This window comes from Paroedura picta, chromosome 15 (assembly GCF_049243985.1).
Source record: "Paroedura picta isolate Pp20150507F chromosome 15, Ppicta_v3.0, whole genome shotgun sequence".
NCBI lineage: Eukaryota > Metazoa > Chordata > Lepidosauria > Squamata > Gekkonidae > Paroedura > Paroedura picta.
The window spans coordinates 15,217,877-15,233,553 of record NC_135383.1 but is presented as its reverse complement, the minus strand read 5'-3'; the positions used below and the strand labels follow the sequence as shown (position 1 = coordinate 15,233,553).

Here is a 15,677-nt window from a genome sequence, read left to right as displayed (position 1 = left end):
GTAGCCATTTTGTCCCATGTGCTTGATGGAAAGAACAGAACATATATTTCCATGCTAGAGACTGAACACTCCCTTTCGAACACTCCCTAATGCCCATATTTTAAAAGACTGAGCCACACCGAGCATGTATTATTGAGAACAAAGGAAATGAAGCCCTTTGAATAAATTACAGGTCGATCAGGAAAGCCAGAGAAAGGAAGGAGGATGAGAAAGACAGACAGAAGGAAATTAGCTGAGCCAAGCAGCTCCTGGGGGGCTGGCAAAACAGTGGGGTCAAAGCAACTTGAATCTAGCCACCATGATAACCACAGTTAGGGACCCCAGGTCCTCCCAGCCTCCCTCCTTGTTGCCCAATGCCACTCAATAGGGCTGCAGGGGGAGGGGGATTACCGGAAAGTGGCACACATGAGGAATGGCAGTCCCCAGCTGGGACCTAGAGATCTCCTGCAATTACATCTTGAGATGCAAGAGAGACCCCCCATGGAGGAAATGGCTGCTGAAAATGGGTGGACTCTATAGCATTATACAACAATGGGGTCCCTCCCTGCCCCAAATCCCACCCACTCCTTGCTCCACCCCCCAAACACCCCAAGCATTTCCCAACCCCAAGCTGGCAACCCTAATTGCACTTCCAGCAATCTCCTGAAAAGAAGAACCACAGAGTTTCGTCTGAATCCTAGAGCATCATGGTGGCAGCACCACAGTGATGTGATTTCACTTCTGAGTATTATGCCTCTTGTTCTGCAGTACTGTCCTTCCCCTCCTCCACAATAGTTTGTTTCTTTTGTTGGCTTATTTCCACTACACACTGCTTTGGATATCTGCTGGAGATCAAAGTGGGATATAAATAAATAATAAAAGATAAGTTGCTTTAAAATTATTTATTTAATGCAGCGGTTAAGAGCGGCGGCTTCTAATCTGGAGAGCTGGGTTTGATTCCTCGCTCCTCCACTTGCAGCCAGCTGGGTAACCTTGAGCCAGTCACAGTCCTGAAAGTGTTGTTTCCACAGAGCAGTCCTGTCAGAGCTCTCAGCCCCAACAACATCATAGGGTGTCCACTGTGGGGAGAGGAAGAGTAGGCGATAGTAAGCCACTTTGAGACTCTGGGCAGTGAAAACCACGGTATAAAATCCAACTCTTCCTCTTCCTCTTCCTTTTCTTCTTCTGCTTCTGTTTTACTTTGAGGATGCTGTTTGAATGGATTAGACGTATCTTTGTTATGCCATTGCAGGACTCATTCATTCCTCGCCATTAAACCTCCTTGGGGATTCACAGTTGGGAATGCTGGGTAAAAATATTCTACATCAATACAGTGATCGCCAGTCTTCCGAATTCAGGGATGAGGTATCTGTTCCCCAAGAACCCCTGAAGAGCAAGCAGACAGGATATAGGCTAGATATCAGGAAAAAAAAATCATAGTCAGAGTAGTTCAGCAGTGGAATAGGCTGCCTACGGAGGTGGTGAGCTCCCCCTCACTGGCAGTCTTCAAGCAAAGGTTGGATGCACACTTTTCTTGGATGCTTTAGGATGCTTTGGGCTGATCCTGCGTTGAGCAGGGGGCTGGACTAGATGGCCTGTACGGCCCCTTCCAACTCTATGATTCTATGAATCTATGATTCTATGATTCTATGATTGCCCATCAACTACATAACATCAGTGAATCCTATTTAGCAGCCTCTAGACATTTCCAGATATGTTTTCAGCAGGATCATAGGCTGGGGAAAGGGGGGGGGGAGAAAGCATGAGCCTTTGCACAGCTCTCTCCTCTGCCGCCCACCCACCCCATAACTCATTACTTCTCACTGTGAAGGTAATCAACACAATCTGAATTTTCCCGTGCAAATGTTTCCCTGCTCTGCAGTAACTCTGCAGAGCACACTTCCAACATGTCCTCCCCAGGACCCATTACACCCGGTGCCAAAGTATTATGCTTGCCTGCCTCTTCTGACAGTCCAGTCCTAATTTCAAGGTCCACTTAATTCCTCCATCAAATCATTTCCTGCTGTACCCAGCAGCACCATGTCTCTAGAGCTAAGCATATGGCAAAAGACCGGGACCGACTGGTCTCCATTATGGGATCGGAACGGGTGCCAAGCCGATTAAAAGAGAGAGAATGGAAGAAAGAGATTCTGCGCGCACACAAATATGCTCTGGCTCCCTTGCCCATTGACTGACAGCCCTGTGCTTGGGCCGCTACGGAAAGGCCTGCCAAGCCACAGCCCCCCCATGGCTCAGCAAGCGAGCGAGTTGCCTTTTCTTGTGCCATTCAATCCCCCCACTGACCCGGCGACTCTGCCGATCTCTCCACATAAACAGGCCGTCCAATTTACAGCTCAGTCCTCCAGAGCCCACCATGCCAGCTTCTGGCGGAGATGAATGACAGTCCAAAGATCCTCCAGCCCATAAATTATGCAGAGGCAATAAACACAATCGGGCAAACGACTCCTCATGCTCACCCGCCCCGGCTCCCCTCTTGGATGCCACGGACTCGAAAGAGACAGCACGACAGCTCCAAAAGGGTTGGGAGCCACAATGCTGCAGAACAAACCCGTTCTTTTCAAACAGAGCAAACCTGCTCGTGTGTTTGTGTATGTTTAACGTATACCGCTAGATGACGTCGCATAGACACATCTAGGCCAATATACTGATTACCTTCAACCGCACAACTCTTTGTCTAAGCCAGGGTTTCTCAACCAGGGTTTCATGACAGCCTTGGAAGGGTTTCCCAAATAGAGAGATGCCAGCCCATCGCCCCCTCCCAAGATGGCCAATATCGTTATTTCCCCCTAAAATATAAATTCCCCCCCCCAAAAAAATATAATCAATGAAATCCAATTCCAAAATGAACCAAGGTATAGTTGCCTATCACTATTTTTGAAACCTGTGAAAACAAAATATGCATCTTGCTGGGGCTGCCCAGCCTGACATCTCACATTACTAAGAAACTGAGCTGAGATGCAAAGCCTCCTCTAGATGGGTGCACCAAGCAGCAATGTTAGAATGTGGACATGTTCGCGAGGGCACATTGTTCAATGGTAGGGATGACAGCCTCCAGGTGGGACCTAGGGATCCCCTGGAGTTTCAGCTCCTTTCCACACAGTGGAGATCCATTCCTCTGGAACAGGGGTAGTCAAACTGCGGCCCTCCAGATGTCCATAGACTACAATTCCCAGGAGCCCCCTGCCAGCATTCGCTGGCAGGGCCGCAGTTGGACTACCCCTGCTCTGGAGGGAATGGATGCACTGAGGTCCCTCCCCTCCTAGTCTTCATCCCCAAATCTCCAAGAGTTTTCTAACCTGGATCTGACAGCCATGCCCCTCCAGCCCCTGCCGGTGGCCAGGAGGAATCTGGCAACCCTGTTTAATAGACATTGCAATGGTGGGGGCTATCATGTTTTAATAGTTCAAAGTAATTAATTATTGTCACTCATGAGCATCCCCGATCTGAGAGTAGCAATTTAAATATCTCTCCCTCCCTCCCTCTCCCTCTCTCTCTCCCTCTCTGCTGAAAAGAAATCTACAGGGACTGAAAGAGAAACCTCCGCAAGCCTTCATCTAAAGCTCTCCTTGTTACTAACAATATTATCTGTCATCTTGCTGCCAATGACAGACTGACAGCTGAGGAGGGCAAAGATGAGATTTTAGCTGCATGTTTAGAACTTCACATCTGAAGAAGGAAAATGGACTTCCTGATGAAAGCAGGTACGCAAGCAAGGTGCACACCAATCTATTTTGTTTTGTCTTACTTGGTAATGGAATTAAGGATTCCTGTAACTTTGCAGCTGTGCTAGGTGAAAATACCCCCACCAGGAATCCGAGTCTAGCAAGACTCTGATGCATCGCTAGACTTATTCCATTTCTTTTTTAAAAAATGAAATTGACTAGAACGGAAAAGTAAGCAATGATGAAGGGCTACCAGACAGCAATGATGGACAGTGATGGCTACTGGACAGCAGAAAGAAGCTCATTTCACAATTTCACAAAGCACCCCGGCATGAAAGTGATGAATAAGGAGAGAACAACCATGCTGCCTCCCGAAACTCCCTCAGTGCTACCAGAATATCTTTTTTTTTTCTTTTTCATATGCAGAGCACATACTCTGCGATCCCAAAATGAAAGTTGGGTTTTTTAAAACGGTGCAGAGTGCAAGCCCGGGATTCGATTTAAAGATATACCGCCTCGAATTTTGCGATAATTGGAAGTAAGCAGCACACGCCAAAAGGGGCCCCTGCCTCTCGAGCGCCATTTCTAAACGCGGACGGTTGCTTCCCTTTAAGGGCGTACAAATAACTTGCCCTCACCTGTCAAGCGTGCTCCTTGTATTTTACTAGGCCCATTATGAACGCAATCTGTCTGTCGAGGATTTGCATACCCTCCTTTCTTGAGGAGTAATGACAGCAATTTCTCTCTCCCCGCGCTCCTGGTTCTGAGTGTCTCATTTAACGGCACCTGGGAAACCGACAGGCGCAGAGATGAGAAGTGAAAAGAGAGCAGTTGATTAAATCATCATCAAGCCGGGCCTCCGAAAGTCAATCCTGCTTCCCGTCCGCAATGATATCCTTTTATCTTAAAGTAATGAGCTATGGCACTTCGGCATCGGGTAATGTGATAAGTTCTATTAGCATGTTCCATTTGCTACGCAGGCAAGGGCAAGTCATTCCGGCAATCTCGTATCGCTGCAATCAAAGCAATTGGCTTCACGGGCAGAGAAGAAAGGAGCCAAACGTTCAGGGTGATTTTTGTGGATCACAACATGGGGGGGGGGGGGGGCGATAAAATGCTGAAGGCCTGTGTATTATTTTAACCCATGACTTGCTTTCCGTTTTTTTTAAATCCATCTCCCCAGTGCTGTTCCCACGAAACTGATTCGTCCTTTGATTTTGTTGCGTTAGCGCAGGGGTGGGCAAATCGTGGCCCTCCAGAGGTCCGTGGACTACAAGTCCCATGAGCCCCTGCCAGCGAGTACATAAGAGTACAGGTATAAGGAAAAAGTACTTTAATTCATTTTTCCTTGTATCTATACTTATGATCCTTGTTCCTTTGTCTGAGGAAGAGTGCATGCATTCGAAAGCTCACACCTTGAATAAATCTTTGTTGGTCTTAAAGGTGTTATTGGACTAGGAAAAAAAAGGTTTATTTTAGGGATGCCAACTTCAGGTCAGGAGATTCCTGCATTTGTGGGTGGAGCCTGAGGAAGGTGGGGTATGGAGAGGGATGGGACTTCAGTGCAGTATAACGTCAGTTGTATTTCTGGGAGATATCCAGGCTGCACCCAGAGGCTGGCATATTGGGTTATCTATGAAGGCCATTTTTATCCTTTCCTCCCTCTAAAGACTTGAGGGACTGTACCTGGTTATCTCTTCCATTTTACCTTACAATGACCTTATAAAACCAATAGGTGGAAGTCACCTGGTACATTCCAAGTCTGAGGGCAAATTAGAACCCAGCTCTCTCAGAGTCCTGTAAGAATTTAGGAAATTCTATTTGCCACCTCTTCAGAGACTGGCTTGAGTCACCTTGCAACAATCGAACAAAAAAGATATTAATAAAACTCAAAGTAATTAAAATAATGTTTTGGTGTCATTGTTGTCAGGGAGCAGGTCATCGTCGTCAGGGGTTGCGGTAGAGAACCGCTGGGGTAGAGAAAAGGGGCATAAAGAACCAATTCTTCTTCTTCTTCTTCAGTAATATCAGGGCTCTCTCAGCCCCACCTCCCTTACAGGATGTCTGTTGTGGGGAGAGGAAAGGGAAGGCGAATGTAAGTCGTTTTGAGACTCCTTCGGGTAGAGAAAAGCAGCAGATAAGAACCAACTCTTCTTCTTCAGTAATATCAGGGCTCTCTCAGCCCCACCTCCCTCACAGGGTGTCTGTTGTGGGGAGAGGAAAGGGAAGGCGAATGTAAGCTGCTTCGAAACTCCTTCAGGTAGAAAAAAGCAGCATATAAGAACCAACACCCCCTTCTCAGCCCCACCTACCTCACATGGTGTCTGTTGGGGGGAGAAGAAAGGGATGGTGAACGTAAGCCGCTTTGAGATTCCTTTAAGTAGTAAAAACCAGGGTACAAATAACCAGCTCTTCGTCCTGCTTCGGCTAGCAACTCTAGATTTCCACAGTGGCCTCCCATGTAAACACTAACCAGACTAGCCTGGTTCACCTAGGTCCGGACACCCTGAAAATACCAATGCAAAACCAACAATCCCTGCTTTGGGAATTGGTTTTCATGCAAAGTATCTGTTTACTGATGTTGGATTTACTGTAAGCCTTGCTTTCCTGAGCTCTTTCTTGGACAATTTAAATGATAAATCATCCCAGGAAGATAAAAGCTGCCATAAATAATAAAGAGGAAAAACAGATCACAACTATGCCCATAATGAATTATAACACATTGGGGGGGGGGCAGTTTACAGCAAGAAGCCCAAATTGTTTTTGTGTGCTATTGCAAAGAGATTGAGACAAATTTAACAGGAGTCTGAAAAACATCAGTTGTGTAAACTCGACAATCTGTCTTCATATCTTTAGATCTGACTCTAGGCTAGTTAAAGTTTGGACCATGTGTGTGTTGGCTTGAAAAACAAAGGCTCTTTTCAAATCCTCAGGTCTAAAGGACTTGTGATGAAACACCAACCATGGAACTGTTCAAAAACAAAGGGCAATTGCTGCTTTCAACAGAGTCGCTTGGAAATTCCAAAATTCATGTGATTTTTTGTTTCTCCCCTGGATTTTGCAGTTCCAAGTGGTCTGACCTGACCTTCTTTGTGAACTCAAGCACTAGGAATCCTTCATGATTGAACTTAGAAAACATGCTCAGAGTGCTCTCGTAGGGCAGGGGTAGTCAAACTGGCGAATGCTGGCAAGGGCTCCTGGGAATTGTAGTCCATGGACATCTGGAGGGCCGCAGTTTGACTACCCCTGTCGTAGGGAGTTAAATGATATACATGAGCCAGCTTGGTGCAGTGGTTAGGAGTAGGGTTGGGCGCTTCGCTGTCCAAAGTGGCTGTTTGCGCCCGAAGCAGCCGGCACCGTGGCGCTGGCAGCTTCGGGCGTGAACGGCCGCTTCGGACGGCAATGCGCCCAACCCTAGTTAGGAGTGTGGACTTCTAATCTGATGAGCCAGGTTTGATTCCATGTTCCCCCACATGAATCCAGCTGTGTGACCTTGGGCTCACCACACACTGATAAAGTAAAATCAGGGCTCTCTCAGCCTCCCCTCCCTCACAGGGTGTCTGTTGTGGGGAGAGGAAAGGGAAGGTGATTGGAAGCCATTTTGAGACTCCTTCGTGTAGAGACAAATGGCATGCAAGAACCAACTCTTCTTCTTCTACTTGGAAAAGAAACAACAACATAGCAGCTATAGTATCCCTGGGCTTAAGAGTTTATACTTTTTGGTGGGGTAAGAAAATCCTTGTGTCCTTCTGTAATAAATGATCTTCCACCCCAAAGAAAAGTCAAGAAACTAAAAAGGTCAAAACAAGGGAAATGAACTAAAGCCTAAACAGGGTAGAACCTAATTTTAAAATATAGTACAAATATTTACTAATCAAGTTAAAAACCCAAGTCTTTTAGCATAGCCCCAATAAAATCATAATGAAAGCAATTGATTAGAGTGCCATATGTCGACACGAAAACTTAAAAAAACCAGTTAAACACTCTAAACATCCAAATCTTGAGGTGAACCTTTGACCAGAGGGCATTTTTTTCCCACGGGGGCAATAAGGGGATTCTACTCATGCACCTGCCTCACTGTTCTTCCAGCAGTACATTGATATATCGTGGGCCACAAGAAAGGAAAAGAAAGAAGGGAAGTCAGTGCCATGATGCCACCAATGACAACAGCATCTTTGCGCAAGAATCCTGATTTTTCTAATGCCCGTAAGAAAATAAACTGACATGGTATCTGGAGAAATGTGGAAGGAAAGTAGTTGGGCAGAACCCCATGCCTGCAAATCTGATACTAGCCCGCTGACTGCTACGAAAAGGAGGAATAAATTCCCCCACAAGGACAACCCCTATATCTGTGGCTCTCAACCTTCCTAATGCCACAACCCTTTAATACAGTTCATCATGTGGTGGTGGCCCCCAGCCATAAAATTATGCAAGGGTTCTTGCACAGAAATTAAACCAAAATTGACCAATGGCGTGAAGATCCATTGTTCAGGATTGTATATAAATTGTTTTTCCCCCCGGGGTTTCTCAGTTCACCCACCACGCCGAACTCGCTCTTTTCCGCTGCCCCAGACAGACGAACGCTCTATCTCGATCTACCCCCACAAGGCTGTTGTTTGGATTGCGCCCCCTCTGGCCAAGCTGCTTGCCCTGCTGTGACCCCTGCGAACGGGTCATTTGACCCCCAAAGGGGTCCCGACCCCCAGACTGAGAACCACTGCCCTATATGAAGGTTATGCATTGCAAGCTTCACCAGCACGATAAGTCTGGGCGCGCTCGACTATTCCTTGTGTACTAAAACATACAAGCTCTTTGTGCATTAATGACATCATAGACTGCATGGATTATAATCAGAAGAACTCTCATTATGCCAATAACTTGTTGCATAGAACAGGCCACAATGAACCTACTGCTGATATGCAAAACTCAGACGTAAAATGGCTGCTATGATAGATTTATTATTTTAATTTATTATTAGATTTTATTATTTATTATTAGATAATTTTTAGATGCTGCAAGCACTCTAAAACGCAGCTTAAATACGAAATCCTCCAGAGGTCCACGGACTACAAATTGTAGTCCATGGACCTCTGGAGGGCCGCAGTTTGACTACCCCTGGTGTATGGGATCTAAGGACAATTAAAAAGCCCTGCTGCAGAAATCAGTGTCAGGTCTTTCAAGCAACAGAAAGTTCATCTTCCATAATCTGTCATTTTCTAGATTTGTCAGATAACCTGGTTACTTCTGTACATGAATTGTCCTCCAGGTTGGAGGGCAGATGGGGAAACCGAGCATACCAAAACAATCCGATCCAATATTTATTCTTATTGGAACCTTTTCTGTCTACCCTTGGCAAAGAAGCAAGCCACTCTAGGCCATGGATTTGATTGGATCAAGTATTGCAGTGCCTTGATCTGGATAAACCAGGCATGCCCGGTCTCATCAGATCTTGGAAGCTAAGCAGGGTTGGCTTTGGCCGGTATTTGGATGAGGGACATCCAGGTAAAACAAAAGTCATGGTGTGGAGGCAGGCAATGGCTAACCACCTCTCAACATCTCTTGCCTGGTGGCCAAACAATCCTACACTACACGATACACGTGCAATATGATAAATTATAAGCACAGCAACCATGTCCAATAATAGTGGGTTGGATCTGGCCCAGAGGAATAGTTTCCTTCCGGAAGTGGAGAGGTCTTTTCAATGAGCAGAAGGATCCAGTTCAGTGAACTACAACAGCACAGTTATTTTGCAACAAAATGCCTATGCAACATTATCCAGGAGGTTCCATAAGAAAAAAAACCAGTATATAACCCATTTGGCTGAAACAAGGTACTTCTTAGGTAATTCTTAATGCAACACACACACAAATCTAACCAGCTAGAGGCATACTGTGTAATTATGGTTTTGATATGAAAAAATAGAGATGGAAAGCAAGGCTTGTATTGGGAGAAGATGGTTTGCATTGTACAGCTGCCCACAGCCTGAACAGCTGGCACAGCCACACCCCAGTATGCCAGGGCATTCGTGCGCAGAATATTCATCAATACTCCTACCTTTCCTCCAAATGAACATCAGCCCTGCTAGACTAAGCCAAATGTCCATCTAATGCAAAATGCTGCTTCCAACAATCATGCCATACTAAATGCTTCCAGGATGCCTGCAAGTAATCGCTTGTGTCAGGTCAGGCAGTGAGCAGACGACTGGCTCAAAGTCACCCAATGAACTTTGCTGGCTGTGTAGTGATTTGAGCCTGAACTGGTCAGGTAGTAATCTGACACTCAAGCCATTACGATCCCAATGTCTCTCTACAATATTATATTCAGGATCTCTAGATAGCCTGGGTGAAACATGAAGCTTTTGCAAGTCTCTGTGCATGCATGTACCTGTATAAAGTTGGCTACAACTCCACAGGGGTGGGGAGAAACTCGGCTAAGGTGTTTTATTCTTGTGTCCCTAAATTGAAAAAATATCGGGGTGGTGGTATTTTTGCGTATGCCCTAGTGCAGCCGCATGGTAAAGCTGATTTCCTTGCCTTGCTTGCAAATGTGCATAGTTTTCCCTTTGTGGTTCTCAAGTTTGATCCTGCTGACAGGTTGTGATCTTGGCAGTTTTTAAAAGCCTGCCTTGTGAGGATCACACTCTGTGCTCCAAATGGGTCAATCCCAAGCAATTCTCTAGTTTCGCAGTCTGCAGCAGGTCCATGTGCCTCGGCATCCATTTAAATGTTAAGCTTCCAGAGACTGCCAAAACAGTTCCCCTCTCTAAATTTTGTTCATGAAATCATTAAAGGGTAAAAATGTTTCCAAAGCTTTAGTCTTCCCACCTCAGTCTCTCTCTCTCTCTTTATATCTCTTGACAATTTCATTCTGCACTGACAATTCCCCTTTATTGTGTTTGCATGCAGCACTGAAGTCCTTCTCTCCCTTTTTCCACCAGGGATGCTGCTGTTGCCTCCTCTCTAATACCCTTTCATACCAAAACCACCAGGGCAAAAAACCGTATGCAACTCCTTTTAAATTTCCCCTCAATTGTTTTAATTTTCAAATTCAATGATCAAGACTAGCAATAGTGTCATATCGCTGGACTCGTATTGCTTGTAAAAAAATAATAAAAAATTAAAATAAGCTACCCCTCAGTTTTGTTGTTGTTGTTTTTGAAAGATGGGGAAAATGGAGAGATAGAAAACCACATAATATACAGGGTTTATGTTCTTACTTTTATCCCCCCCCCTTTCTCAAAAAGGCTCAGGATGGATTACAGTTTCAGTAAAATACATGCAATGGGGTGGGGGATGCACAAGGTCATCAGAGTGAGAGAAAAGACTTCAGTGCTTATTGGAATTTGATACAGGAAATGACAAAGGGTAGCTCTAGGAATCACCAGAAATTCTAACTCTAGAGGTACGTTGTCACTTCCTTGTATCGACTTCTGGTAAGGCTGCTTTATTGTTTTTCTTACCCCTCCCCCCCTTGCAGCTGAGAATGGCTGTGGGCAATGGGGAAATTTTCACCCTCACCAGGATCTTGGCAGTTCTAATGTAATACTACCTTAAGCACTTTGGAGGAGGAGTGGGATACAAATGTGACAGGCCATCTATCCTTCCCAAGTAAGGTGGTTTCATTTATTCTGGCGAACTGAATGGTCATGTGTTTCACTATGGGAAGTGGAAAGGAGGAGGAAAGCATTTGGAAAATCATTAGTAAAATAACACCCCCTTGGGATGCCAGTTTCTGGATGGGACCTCCTGGAATTACAGCTCATCTCAGGTGTCCTGGAGAAATAGGCTCCTTTGGAGGTAGACTCTATGGCATTGTACCCCACTGAGGTCCCTGTCCTCCCCAAACTCCATCTCCAGACCTTTGGGAATGCCCCAACCTTGATGTAGCAACTCTATCCCCCATCCCCTACCAGTTACCTGGGTGTGTGGCAGCCCTACCCCCCCCTCCTCCCACGCACACCAGGTACAAATTCAGCCCATGCTGTCCATCCATACTTATAAGCACCACACAGCCCCGACATTGTTTCCAAAGCAGCCCAGCAGGCCAGCTCACACTGTCGACTAGCACAGAAGGAGTTAAGCCTGCAACACAACTGCACTCCCAGGATATCTTGAAGGACGGCTGCCATCACCACAGCCAGACATGACAGAGCCAATTTGACAGGCGGCCATCAAGGGCCTTCCCGAGAAGCCGAGCGCCCCGATGGTTTCATGATGTGAACAGCCGCATTGCAAAACGGTTTCCTCTCCCGCTGCCTCGGCTTCCATCTGCTGCTGGGCCCGGCCACTGGCGGCCGCCTGCCTGTCACAGCATGTATTAAAATTAGCTGGGGAGGAGGCACTCAGTTGTGCTAATTACATTTTAATCATTGGAAATGTGTTGGCAAATCAAGCTTCGATTGCCATCTCGGAGTCTGTCTCCTCCAGCAGAGCAGAAGGGCCTGCCTGCATTAGCTGAGCCCTGCTGGGCCTAGTTCATTCACAGAAGATGGAACGGGGAGGCCTCGCGGCGCACTGCTGGGACTGCTTTGGCACATTATTAGAAAGCCACGAGGCTTGTTTCAAATCATCACCGGGTGAGATCTGCTCATTCGCGCATCCCTGGGTAGTCCAGCGATTGGGTAGATGTCGAGCGGCAGCTGCAACATGCCGGGTCTGCCTTTCGAGTCGACGGCGACGAGACAACAAAGAGGCCTGTGGCACCTGAACTGCTATTGTGGTGTGGATTTACAGGGGTGGCAAGTCACAGGTAGGCATGTGCATGGGGGGGGGGAATTCGGATCGTTTCGGATTCAACCGGAATCTGAACCATTCGAATCACACTTCACTGGTTTGGATTCGGCTGAATCTGATAGTCTGAATTTCTTGGTCTGCACATGCCTCTTTCGCCCCTCCCTGCCTTCCCAGGCAGCAGAGAGCCTAAGAAAGTGGGGGGAGGCATTCGAAGGGTGCACCAAGCAGCTGACCTGTCATGATCAGCAACTTAGTGGGCCCTTTAAATGCTTCCCTCCCCCCAGCCTTCTCTGGCAGTGTCTCCTCTACCTGAGAAGGCTGGGGGGAGGCATTGGAAGGGTGCACCAAGCAGCTGATCATGACAGATCAGCTGCTTGGTGGCCTCTCTTCATCCCACAACCCTTCCTTCAAACTGTGAGAATCGTGGCCAAATCATGATTGGGCCACCACTGATTTGGCCCATTTAAAGTAAAGGGATGGGCAATTTGTCTTGGATAGCATGGATTCGGGTACATTTTGGCTTATCCCGAAGCAGTTCAACAGTTAACGAACGTGGTGAGGAGACCAAAAGCCTATCTTCAAAAAAACAAACCAACTCCCCCCCCCCCCCCGGCTCATCAAGAAGAGATGCCGCTTCTCAACAGATGTAAAGGCTTTGCCCAAAGTAGAAGCTGGCAGAAGCAGATGGCGCCGAAGGGAAGCTTTTCTGTTCCAACACTCTCAGGGGCTAGGCTAGGCAAGACGGAAGGTGTGGAGGGAAAGGGGGAGGCTTGCATTTTTCTGGCGGCAGGTAACAAAAAAAAAGTCACACCAGCCCCAACTGGGCCTTCAGCACAAAAGTGAATATCTGAAACCAATGATGGGTTTTTCACCCGGTGATTTCAACCAAAGAGTGGGGAAATGCTGCAAAGGGCAGCATAAACAGTCAGATTTTACTGTGTGTGCCGGGCGGGGGATTCACAACAAGCTATTCTTTCTTTCTAAACACAGGAGGTTTTGGAATTTCAAGCACCCAGGGGGTTGTAGCAGGGTGGGGTGGAACAGCAGAATAAAGGGGTTTGTTAAACTAGCAGAGGAAGAATGTTTTTTTTTAAATAATATAAGAACATATAAGAATCCTGCTGGATTACAGCAGTGGTCCATCCAGTCTAGCATCTTGTCTTATCAATGAGATCCTCTGGAGGGCCCAAAACAGCATGGAGGCAGAGACTTTCCCCTGATGTTGCCTCTGATCCCCTCATTCTGGGAAACACAGTGCGGGAAGCAACAAAAACAAGAACCTTTGTTGACTCAATACTTCAAACATGAATCAAACATGACATAAAGTTCATGCAGGAAAACGTGTGAAGTGGTCTTTTCTTTTATTCTAGTGAGACCTTGTAGAAAGGCAGCAGACAGTCTGTGGATGACTAAAGAGAAGAAGAGTTGGTTCTTTTCTCTACTCAAAGGAGTCTCAAAGCAGCTTGCAGTTGCCTTCTCTTTCCTCTCCCCACAACAGATACCCTGTGAGGGAGGTGAGGCTGAGAGAGCCCTGATATTACTGCTCGGTCAGAACAGTTTTATCAGTGCCGTGGCGATCCCAAAGTCACCCAGATGGCTGCATGTGCAGGGAATCAAACCCGGCTCAACAGATCAGAAGTTGGCGCTCCTAACCACTACACCAAGCTGGCTGCACCACTATACCAAGCTGTTAGTCAGATAAGGTCTTGTAAAATTAATTTTTCCCAATAGGAGTCTAACTTGCCACAGCATACAATTGTGCTCCAGTCTTTGTTAGAATAAAGGAAGAGAGTACTTCACAAGTTTTCCTGCATGAACTTTATTTCATTTTTGATGTGCTGAGTCAGCACAGGTTCTTGGTTTCCCTCACTTACCATGGGCAATAGCCACTAATAAACTTATTCTCCATGAATGTGTGGCCATCACTGCATCCTCTGACAGGGAGTTTCACACAAGAACCTAAGTGCCCTGCTGGAGCAGACTGATAGTCCATCTAGTCCAGCATCCTGCCTCACACAATGGTCAACTAGTTCCTCTAGATAAGGGGTGTTCAAACTGAGAATCTTCAGATGTCTATGGACTACAATTCCCACGAGCCCCTAACAGCACAAGGGTTCATGGGAATTGTAGTCTGTGCACATCTAGAGAGCCACCGTTTGGTCACCCCTGCTCTAGATGGCCAACACCAGGACATAAACGGCAAGAACGTCTCCCAGTGTTGCCTCCCAGCTCTGGGATTCAGAGGATTTGAACCTCTTGTGGACCAGCCAGCTCTAGCAGAGCAAAGTGATGCAGAGGATTCCTCTGAGGAAGAGGTAGCCAGCAGATCTGACTCAAACCCACAGCTGTTAACAAAGACACTTCAAGAGGAGACGATCTCTGAGGAGCCAGATAAAGAAATCTGCAGACAGGTAGCCACTGAGCTCCAAGTTGGCAACAGCAAATAATCTGCCAGCCAGTTTGCCTCTCCTGTCATCAGAGTCTTGGGAACATCGTAGGAATGAGATAAGGAGGGAATTGCAAGACAGAAGGCACAGTGTCATCTATCAACTATGAGGATGAGTGTTTGCAGGAGCTGGGCTAAAGTGGCTGGCAGGTGCTTAGCATGATGTTTAGAAGCGGGAAACATGGAAGTGGCTGTGTGGAAGCCAAGTGTCTGTTAGTTATTGAACTTGCAGCTTGTATTCTGGACTGATTTTCTTGTCTCTGATCCTGGCCTTTGCTTTAGAATCCTGCTCTGAAATATCCCCTCAGGATTGAAGCTGTGAGTTTAGTCTAACCGGCATCTGGACTCTGGATATTTTAACAAACCCTAATGGTTAGGAATTAGTTCTGCCTTCACTCTGTGTGTCTACGATTGGGACAGAGTTTCTGAAGGTGGAGGTTCTCCTCAGCTACCATGGCTAGTAGCCATTGATAGACTTCTCCTCCATGAATCTCTCAAATGCCCTTTTAAAACTGTATATTCCTGTGGCCATCTCTACCTCCTCTGGCAGCAAATTCCACATGTTCATCACTCTTTGTGTAAAGCAGTGTTTCCTTTTGTCTGTCCTGAACCTACTGCCCATCAGCTCACTGGATATCCTCAAATTCGTATTTTGAGAATGGAAGAAAAAGTTATTTTTGTCAACCCTCACCACTCCACACATAATTTTATAAATCTATATTATGTCCCACCGCCCACCCCGCCCGGTCATCTCTTTTACAAACTGAAACGTCAGTCTTTCCTTGTAGGGAAAGTGCTCCAACCCCCCGCCCCCCAATCATCTTGGTTAGCGATCCC

The 15,677-nt window shown here is 46.5% G+C and overlaps 1 protein-coding gene across 6 annotated transcripts in view; it reads right to left on the bottom strand.

The window, feature by feature from the left end:
- The window catches only part of AUTS2 (activator of transcription and developmental regulator AUTS2), a 675,677-nt gene that overhangs the window by 224,991 nt on the left and 435,009 nt on the right, over positions 1-15,677 (bottom strand). The gene's annotated exons all lie outside the window — the stretch shown is intronic.